The sequence below is a fragment of the Lactuca sativa genome, chromosome 5 (genome assembly GCF_002870075.4).
Source record: "Lactuca sativa cultivar Salinas chromosome 5, Lsat_Salinas_v11, whole genome shotgun sequence".
NCBI lineage: Eukaryota > Viridiplantae > Streptophyta > Magnoliopsida > Asterales > Asteraceae > Lactuca > Lactuca sativa.
This window is the reverse complement of record NC_056627.2, coordinates 216567981-216578989: the sequence shown is the minus strand read 5'-3', so window position 1 is coordinate 216578989 and position 11009 is coordinate 216567981.

Sequence of the window (11009 nt, the reverse complement as noted above, 5' to 3'; positions counted from 1 at the left end):
ATCCTCGTTCGCTACCCTCAGACAAAACCTCAGCGACGACAACTCAGCACTCCGTGCCTCCATCGATGCCCGCTTGGCAAAGCTACAAGAGGATCTTGCGGCTGAAAATTCACTGATGGACGTCCTGGCGAGTAAGACTACTGCCCTCAAGGTCAAGAGCACCCAACTTTCCAACTCCGAACAACAATTGGAGGCTCTTCGATCCGAAAGGGAAGTCATCAAGACGTGTGTTTCGGATGTCCACGCCGCTCTATCCAACATCCTGGAAGCACACGACCCCATCCTTAATCACTCGGTGAGGCGTACCCTCGCTGAGAAACTCTCTCCGGCCATGGACCTCTTGAGTAAAATTGAAGGCCTACCCAGTTTCGTGTCCATTCCGAAACAAGGGGGAGATGAGAAGAAAGGATCGAAACCACCTCCTTCCTCAAAAGCAACTCACACAACCGAAACACCCCCAACTGGTCATGCCTCGGGTTCGGGTGTGAAGGACAAGGGCAAAAACATTGCAGAGGGAGGAGATGACGATGAAGATGAAGACAAGGAGACTATTGCGGACATGTTAAAGAGAAAGAACAGTCGCAATACTGATGACGATGTCAGTCGTGTGGCACGTGAAGCTGAAGAAGCCGAACGTAAACAAAAAGAAGCCAACGATCTCCTTGAGAGCCGAAAGCTGCTCTTCCCTGCCTGGACCAGGGATCGTTTGATAAAGGAGGCCATAGAAACTCCAAGCATACTATGGCTCGAGCCGGTGATATCGTTCGACTGCAACAACTCGGTCGATTCGCAATTTGATATGCCGTTGACTCGAAAGGCGTTCATCTTCCACGCCTTCTCCAACATTTTCGAAGTCCCACATCCGAACGATGAGCTTGACAGGGAGCTCATTGACTCTTATCTGGAGGCCGCTCGCCCTCAATACCTTACATGGAGCGCCCAGAAGATTGTCAATGTTCGGGTGATGAAGCCGTTTGCCGTGGGGAGATTCACAAACGTCAAGTTCAAGCTTATCCAAGGATCTGCAAGAACTGCTCACATGATCTCTCTAGCGGATCTGCCCAATCTGAACCCTCATGATTGGATAGTCTTGTACAACATCTTGCTGACAAACGAAGCCGAATATGGTCCCATCTTAGACCATGTCAAACGGATGCTAGCATGCTATATCATGGAGGTGGCCCTAATGGATCAGGAGGTTGCCACAGTGTTTAAGAAGAAACCAAAAGTCAAGCCTGTGGGTTCGGCCAGTGATCTAAACACGATGAAAATGGGTAAGATAGATTCGAGGCGAAACTCTGTGATGTTCACCAGAGCCGAAGGACAGAAATGTTTGTTCGCGTTAGCTGACAAGCACCTCTACACCACTACCTGCTTGGAACACGTCCTATCAATCGTCAAGCGGTGTAAGGACAATTCGGCTGATGACATCAAGTACTTTGAAGATATGATCAATTGGTACATCCGGTTTAGACAGACCATCCTTTCCATAACCAAATGTCTGTTTAGTACCGTGAAGAAGAAGGTACCAGCTTCAGCCGCCGGCCCAAGTACGAAGTGAAGGTCTCGCTCCAAATTGACGCAAAGGGGGAGATTGTTGGGCTGAAGTTCTGTTTTATGTTGCGTCTTTTGGGCTCGTTAGATTAGCCTTTGTATTCTCCGGTTTGGGCCTGTCCAACCGAGAGCCTTTTATGTATTGTATATAAGTTATCGCTTGCATGCATATTAGGTTAAGATTCAAGATTTCAGTTTTAGCATTCAAGAGTTTTACGATATTGCTATCTTGTAATCTTCCAATCCTTTACAGTTGATGTTCTTAATCGAGCTCTTCTAAGGATTTTTATTTAATCATTCGACTCGTTTGATTCAAGCTGTTTGTTCTTATTATTGCGTTCTGTCTTGTTATTAATATAGTGTTCTTGTTGCTTCATATTGATATACTTGTTCAAGATCTAATCGATCTTCATAGATTAAAAGTTGTTTTTAATACTATCAGTTATGTTTTGATTATTTGCAATGAGTTATGAATTAGTATTCAAAGCATAAAATTATCCTTTTACTATATATTTTAACACACTTCAAAAGAACATATTACCTATAACTCACAACTTGATTTTTCCAAGATGTGTTTACCAATTATTTGTTTGTATTGGAATGAAGAAAAGACTGGAATAGAGGTGAATGTGGTTGGTCATTTCCCGAATTAAATTTTGTTTTTATAGACTTGTGGAAGACTTTGATTTTCTAGGTGGCATGATTGAGAGGAGAAATTGATATTTTATGTTGGAATTTAAATAAAATTATGGTTGTTGTAAAATTTTGAGTTTATAAGTTTAAAAGGGATTCTGATGCTTACAAGGCCATTTTAGAATATTTTGGTGTTAATTACTAGTTTGTTGTTTTGAACAACGATGTCATTTAGGTATAACTAGAGAATAAACCCCGCGTTGTGGGGTTAGAAACGGTAAAGGAAACAACATAAAAAGTTGATTTTTTTTACGTAAATGGAAGACATCACATAGGACATGGTTTCTATTCGATTTATTTATTGTGAAAAGGTTAAAAAACTGACAAAATCCAATAAACGCAACAAATAGACGTTGATTGGAATTAGAATGGGAATGTAATTCTAGTTAAGACGTCTAAACCATCATGTGACTACATGCATATCAATTTCCTTAAAACTTTGTATTCGATACTAAACTTTTAACTCTAAATTAATATATGAAGTTTATGTAAGCAAGATCAACTTCCAAGATTAAATGGCAATGAAATTGATCCATATTGGATCCTAGATTTCCATTTACAACACATCGAACAAACTTGAAGTCCATATGCTTGACAAATGCCTAGAAAAATATAAAACTTTTTTTTAATATTTTGTTTATTTGTATTAATGGAAGTGAAACCGATGCAAATCTGAGTCAACTCACCTGCAAGATATTCTTATAGAAGTTATTCAAAGCATGTAATCCAAAACAATCAATGTTAACCTGAATAATTTAAGAACAATGAGTTAACCTTGAAAATTTAAGTAACCTTGTTACATACTTTGTCATAACCGATTGACATTGATGTAAAAAAATAGTAAAAGAGGTTTTACACACAAAGAAAATATGTGTCAATCCTTCTTGCATTAGCACCACTACCAGATCAACATCAGGAAAAAACATCTAATTTAGGAGAAAATAAACCATTAGAATGGAAAAAAAGACATTAACTTTAATTTTAGAAAACTACATAAATAAGTCTACATGATGAATTTTGCTTCCATAATAAACCTTTAAAATGTCGTTTTTTTATAATACATTAGAATTTAATTATACATAATAAAAGATTTGTAGAAAGGTATTAGAAAAAAAACCATATAATAAACTTTATGAAAGTTAACAAAGGTTTTTTTTGTTAAGTTATGGAAATAAAACTTTTTGAAAACTGGAAACTCATTTTTTTATGAATCATTGAATGTAAGTAATGGATTGGTGGATGAAGTTCATAACATCAGTGCCTGAAGCTGAACATGTAACACCTTTATGATCTTCAGTCGCCATCTGAGGTCTATTTGGTCAGCCATCCTGGTGAATTTAAACTCTAATACATAACATTTAGAATAGAGGTTGCATATAATGAAACAAAAAAAATGTTACATTTCAAAAAATATCAAACATCAAAGAAGATAAACACCTATATTCTTGTAATTACATTTGACCTGAATGCATACATGTGTCATCTCTATTTACCATTCTCAAGAACAAAATGAGTAAACTAAAAGTATACTATTTCACCCTTTGCTCCAACTGCTATTTCCTTTTATTTGACCAATCTTCATTGCTTTTACTCTTCTTCAATACAATTTTTGACACATAATTGAGAGGCTTTGCTTCTTCATCAACCATGATGGTTGATGCTATCTGATAAAGCCATGTACCAAAAAAAACTATCAAAACCAAATTAGTGACAGAATCGAAACCAACTCATAATTCAACATGTTGGTCTTATTATATCAAAAAGTTTGCACAAAAGTTTTCTTTCTATCACTTGATCTGAAAACATTGTTGAAGAAAAGAGAAAAAGGTTTTAATTTAAAACCAAAAAGAGGAGCTTTTCACAAAAATATCCAACAACCAAATGCATACAGAGGAATTGCACTCGAGTTTTCACTTTTTCTGGCTAATAGAAAGTAAGAAATCAATTCTTACTCGACTCTTCCTTTAGGAATAACAAACAAAACTGAAATTGGAGTTAGAATTGGAACGAAAATTTAGAAACCAGGTTGAAGCATTTCATCGAGCAGTTGGAGTGCTTTATCAAACTTTCTTCAAATGTCAAACTTAATTAGGTGGGGGTATAACCAAATCGTTTTCTTGGAGAGTTATGCTGTAATATCAAAGTAGGATTAGCAAATTTTGGAGTTGGGGGCAATAACATACATGAGACCAAGAAGGGCATACCGCTCTCAATAATACCATATATAAATGAGATTAAAAGTGGTAGTCGAGATTTTACATAACTCACCCTCCATGATGATTGTTAGATCAAATATGACCTGCAAATAATTAAGACAGGTGATAGCAAAAGAAGAAAACAAACGTGGGTAGGAGCTTTATATGGAATTTGAAATTAAACCTAAATAAAACAGTAGTACCTTAAACCTGTGAGGGAGAAAGAGAAGATGAAAACCCAAATCAAACACAATGGAAAACAAAATAGGGATCAATTTCTAATTCTTATGAAAAAGCATACATTTTTTAACTTCTGTTTGGTGTTTGTTTAAAGGTTGAAAACCAATTTATCTGCTTATTTGAAGGCCTCAAGAACAAAACGGATAGGAAAGAACAATTTATTTACCCCTAGTAAATGTAATTTATTATCTAAATTAGTTTCTAACTGTGATGACCTAAAAACCGAAATCACAAAAATCATAATTGTGACAACCCAAAAATTTCCGCCAGTTTTAACGTCGAAATTAAGTACGTCAAAAATTAGCCAAATTTATCCCAAATTTTTTTTGACCAGATTTAAAACCGTTGGGATATTTTAAATAATATTCGTCAAGCGAACCAAAATTAAGGAGGTATAATTTTAAAATTTGTCGTGTTTAACGGTAGTCGTGAAAAACCCCGTTCGCGGTTGGTGTCAGGTGGACCCCCAACTAGGTCATAAACTCCACCCTATATAAGGGTTGAGTGAGTTTCATTTCAACCCTTTTCACACCTTAGGAGTCTCTCTCTCTACTTTCTCTCTCTACAAATCGCGTTTGGTCAAAAATCGCCTCTTTCAAGCCCCAAACTAGTAAGTGATCTACCCTAACTTGTTGTTTAGCTCATTGAACTTACAAATTCGTGTTTAAATTACCCAAAACCCTCAAGAACATGAGTTTACGGTCCAAGAACACTCTTGGACCGTAAACACTCATAAATGGGGTTTTAATGCCCAAAAACCCCTCCAAACCACTTCTAATGCTTAGCAATGACTTAGGGGCTTACATGAAAGGACTTAGAACATCAAAATCTTAACATATAGGGAGTAAACATGATTTTATGGTCTAAGAACATTCTTGGACCGTAAACCCATCTTCAAGGACCTTAAACACCTTTTTGGGTGTTAAACTACCTCTCAAGCACCTCCAAAAGCTTCCATGAGTAAGTGACTAGAACCTTCCTATGCTCATATAAGTGACTAGAACCTTGCCTACATTGCCTAGAGCCACCAAAGCACAAAATGAATGGGCTAACATGAGTTTACGACCGTAAACTCCTCAGGGAGTGGTCAATGGACCGTAAACTCCCTATTGTGTCCATTTTGAGCCCCAATCACTTCCTTAGCCCTTAATTCGACTCTAGCATGATTCTACGAGTGAGATAAGACCTTTAAACATCCCATGACACCACTACCATGAGTTTACGGCCGTAAACTCATTGGGGAAGTGGTATTGAAACCGTAAACACCCATAAGGGCCATCATTTGAAGAGTAAACTCCAATGTGAGTCCATACACACCTTTTATGCAACCCTTGGTACTCCTACCACTTGTAGAAAAGTGTTTTTATGTAGTATGACTTCATTACTTGCTTAATTAGTTATTAAATGAAAAATTAGATACTTAAATGTATCATTACATGTTAAATAGGATTTGCGTGTGTGGTCAAGTCCTCACTTGACACTTAGCATCCTATACCGTCCATTCATCCGAAACGCCAACGTCAGGTGAGTTCATACCCCTGAATTAACCTTTTAAATGTTTTTACATGCTTTTATAGGGGGGATACAAGTTAAAACATGATAGTTATCATATCAATCATATGTGATTGATAACCCGCATGTAAAAGGATTTATCACACTTTCAGCTGTTTTACCAAGTATAATACTATAGATGGTTTTCCAAAACGTTTTTTCTTGTTTAAATCTTTTCTTATAATGTCTCTCGTGTTGTATGTTTTACTTCTAAACCAGTTACAGCAGTGTTTTAAGCAAAGGTTTTCTTTACTTATATTGGTTTATCAAATTATATTCTAAACATATTTATGAACGGTTTTCAAACTTGTTTTACAAACTGACTTCAAGTCGTCAATTTCTTATGTGTAAAGGTTTTCCAGAGTTTTCATCAAAGTTTTCTTCTATACTTCTCTACTTCTGCTTCATTAAATGCATGCTTGTACTTGTATATTTATATAAATAATGTTTAAAAGACTTAGGAATGCTAGTTCGCCCTATTTCCTTTTCCTCGTTGGGATGTGGTTTGGTGGGTATCGGATATCCGTCTGAAGGTCGTTTAAACATTAGTATATATCATGTATACGCGTATATACATAAAGGTTTACATCGGCTAGTTCATTTCCCTTGGGTAGCGAGGGTATCCTTCCATTCATCATTCATAGATCAGAGACACTAGAAACTATTATAGGAATAGTTAGGAGCCCTTATTTACTCTTTCTAGTACGAGAATTCCACAAGAGTCAATTCATATGCGAGTCTATATCATTTCTCCAGCGCTTCTAACAGAATTCAGAATACGAGATGCATCTTCAAGACATGGATCTCCCCGTTGTCGAGTTGGTAACCAGAGTCTCTTGTAGGGAGAGCGGGCATTGTGTGTATAGATCTATATGGGATTGACACTCCCGCACCCTGACTGCTAGCTACAGTCCACGACCTACCAAGCCAATGGGTGACAAATGTCATATTTATTCCGACGCTTGTAGGGCGTCAAGTACTCTAGTGTCAATCAGTATGGTTACGAGTATCTCCATATTTACCTTATAATTCATGGCCTTAAGGTAACGAGAATCTAACACTGTATTCTTGAAACAACCCACTTAGGATTTTCCCTTTGTTTTAGACCTTGCTAGATGTATCTTTCATTTGATACTGTCTGGGGTCTGTGTTTCTTTGTTTTAGACCTTGCTAGTCGTATCGTACATTTGATACCGTCTGGGGTCTGTGTTTCCTTTTTTTAGACTGAGCCAGGCGTATCATTCATTTGATACTCTCCTGGAGTCTATGATTCCTTTTTCCTTAGTCAGCAGTATTTTCTGCTGAGGCATATGTTATTTTCCCTAATGTTTTTACTAGTGATACTCTCCAACTTTCTATAAAGTCAAATACTGTATTTTGGTAATGATAGTATTTCAGGGAAAGCCTCTCTTTAAAACATAACAATGTCAAGTCTTGGTAGAGGACTGCTTTTAATCAGAAAATATAGGATTTTCTGGAAAAGGCACTAATACACCATAGATTCTAAACTACTACTTTTCATAAAGTTATTTTGAATAAAATACTTACTTACACAAATGACATTAAATACTTATGAACTCACTAGCATTTATAAAAATGCTGATACTCGCTTTCAAAATAACTTGTATTCTCAGGTCAGCAGTAGACAGGTACATCCCAGAAGCTTTTGTGAGGCCAGCCTAGAACTGAGCTGCATCTCTACTAGTTTCTGTATTACTTTGATGTCTTTATAAAATGTAACTTATGTAAACTGTTACTATTAATGGAATGGTTGTTGTACTTTGATTACTATAGTGCATATGTTGTGATACTTGACATGACGTCATACACCCCAGAACGTTTCCGTCGTTCCGGTTTTGGGGTGTGACAATAATTCATAGTATTCTAAGTAAAGTTAAAATTCGAAGTGAAAATCAAACCTTTTTGGGTATCCTTTGGAATCCCATAGCCATTGGAGTACATCAGGACCACCAAAAGTAGTAGAGACCCCCCACTTTGGCTTCTTTTTGGGTAAGCAATGACAAAGCACATCTGATGCCGAAGACGACGACTCTGCTCCTCAATCACCATTACCATGGCCTTCACCACCTATTGATATCCCAACACCTTTTCACCACTCCCGAATGGAACAGGGAAGGCCCCAACGAAAGCACGTCAGACGCACAAACCTAAAAAACATGTGCCTTGATTCTTATCACGACTGCATTTTGAATGTTTGTGCGTCAAATGAAATCGTTTAGGGCATAAATAGTGGCAGTGAGGGTGAGGCAATAAGATGGTCGATTAGAGAGGTTTTAGTCGATGATTGGATATAGGGCAACGGGTTAAGGTTTATCTCAACTACCCCCTCTTTAGCTGAGGGGTTTTGTTGGGAATCAGCTCCAACAGTAAACGACGACCAACCTAAGTGGGTTGGCCGGTGTCCTTTTTCGGTAGATGTAGAGGACGAATAAAAGATATATGAGGGGTATTTCCAAAGCAGTGCAAAGCAGCGGGAAGAGAGAGGTGGTGAAGGGTATGGATTGCAGAATGAAGCAAAAGAAATCAGATGAAGAAAAATTAGATGAATCGAGAAGATATTGATCGCTGGAGTTAGCAAATGTGGATGGAAGAGATTGGTTAAGAAAACAGTGAAACAAAACGTATTTATTGCAATCAACTGGGAAAGAAAACCCATTGATTGAAAAAGAAAAAAAGAAAAAGAAAATTGATGTTGGTTCAATAGGAAGGAGTTACTATTCACAAGGGCTTCTCTTTTAGTATTATCTATAATTATTCAAAAGGGTTGTCTTTTTTTTTTTATGATGATTCAACACTAATTAAACATTTTGATATATTTTGTAAAGTAGTAAACACTAAATAAGATATTTGCGTATCAAGCTATCCCATTTTTTATGTCTTAAAAATTAAATCAATTACAACCTATTACCGATACAACAAATTCTATGTACTATTATTTTAATTTTTCTATCATGTAATATACGAGTTTAAAATTTAATTGCATTGATTTCATACCTTATTTTCAAACATTTAACCCACCTTTTGTTGTTTTTTTTTTCATGTTGTAAGCCATTAGAAATATCAATTTACTTTCTAACATGTAAATGCAAATTTACATTCTATGGACTTGATGTAGATTGAAGAACTACAATAAATTTTATAATTCATCTTTTACACATATGTTACACGCTTGGATTAACATATTGAAGAACTATATGAAATTGAAATTGGAAACTGATTGAGTTAACATATCATCATCTATTTTGAATAGAAATTAAGTTGCTAGTTATTATCACGTCACAAAAAAGGATAGTAGGTTGCTATTTAGTATTTACTAATAGTATTTATTATTAGTGAATACTTGAGTCGGAAATTCGCAAGAACGTGTAAACCAGTCCTGAAGCAAATTCCTTGGAGTGTTGTCTAAGTTCTAGAGAATTTCCTTAAGCCATCAGGAATCTCTACATGGAAAGTTTTAGATTACTTTTAGGAATCCTAATTATATACTAATTAGTTTAGTTTAGTATATATAGTCAATAGGTTCCTATAATCAGAATAATCAATTGATTTTTTTGAGTCATATTTCTTCTATAAAATTTCCTACGAGTTTATGAAGTGATCTTTGTTTCCAGTTTCCTATTTACCTTTGATTGGTATCAGAGCAAACGGATAAAAGGAACCCGTGTTGTGAATTTCTCATGTGGTGAACACCATCTGCGAATTCTTCTACTTGACTTTGAAGTCGGTCTATTGGTGTGGAGAGTTATGAGTGTAACAACTTTTCTATTTTCATGAGCCTGTGACAGACAAGGTAACATTAGGAGCGGAGAATCTGATTTCATAGAGGGAGTTCGTGTGCAAAGCCTTTAGAACTTTGTGGTTCTTATATGGTATACAGCGGTAGAGAGAGACCCCTTGTGCAGACGTCAAACAAAAACTTGTACAAAACAGTGAATTGTTGGTTTCGGTTCGTGTGGAGGTGGTCAACCCGAAATCTGTACTCGATCGTGATAGGAGCAAGAGTAATCGAAGACTACTCGGTTTTCTCTCTGTGAAATCATTTATTTATGTCTGCCTCTTTCTACTTGGGGAGATCGAAAACCTAAAAAAAATGAGGACGTGTTTGTGTTAGGTCAAAATATGGTTTATACTTTGCTTTTCTGGGAAATTATATTTTTGTGTAATATTTTATGTATTTATGGTCTAGTTTACGGCTGAGTTTACAGCCGTAAACTCATTTACGACCCCATGTGTTATCCGGCCCATATTCCAAGTATAAATAGAGGTGTTAGGGTGAGGAGTAAAGATGGATGAACCCTAGAGAGTTTACGGCCAGAGAGAGAGAAGAACTATTGTGTGTTAGTGTGTGTGTGAATCTTTTGTATCCGAATCTTCATTCTATTCATTAATACATTGAGATTCATCATATTCTTCTTCTCCTTCTCTTCTATTTGATCTGACATCATCCGTTTGATTGGGATTCTGCACCATCAAACGAATCTGATTGATACATCCGAGACCTCCAGATCAACAAGCCTGCGCCTTATCCAACTCAACTAGCCGATTCCTTGTTCCTTTTCTCTGAAGTTTAAAATATAACCTGTCATTTTCGGTTCCAATTTCACATTTTTTGCATTTTTAACCCAAAACTCAATTCCTTTTAATTTTAAATTTCTTTTTCATCGAAAATAATAATAAAATTAAAAATAATAATAAGAAATAAATTAAATTAAAATTAATAAATAAATTATATTTTAATTTTTGACTTTTATTTTT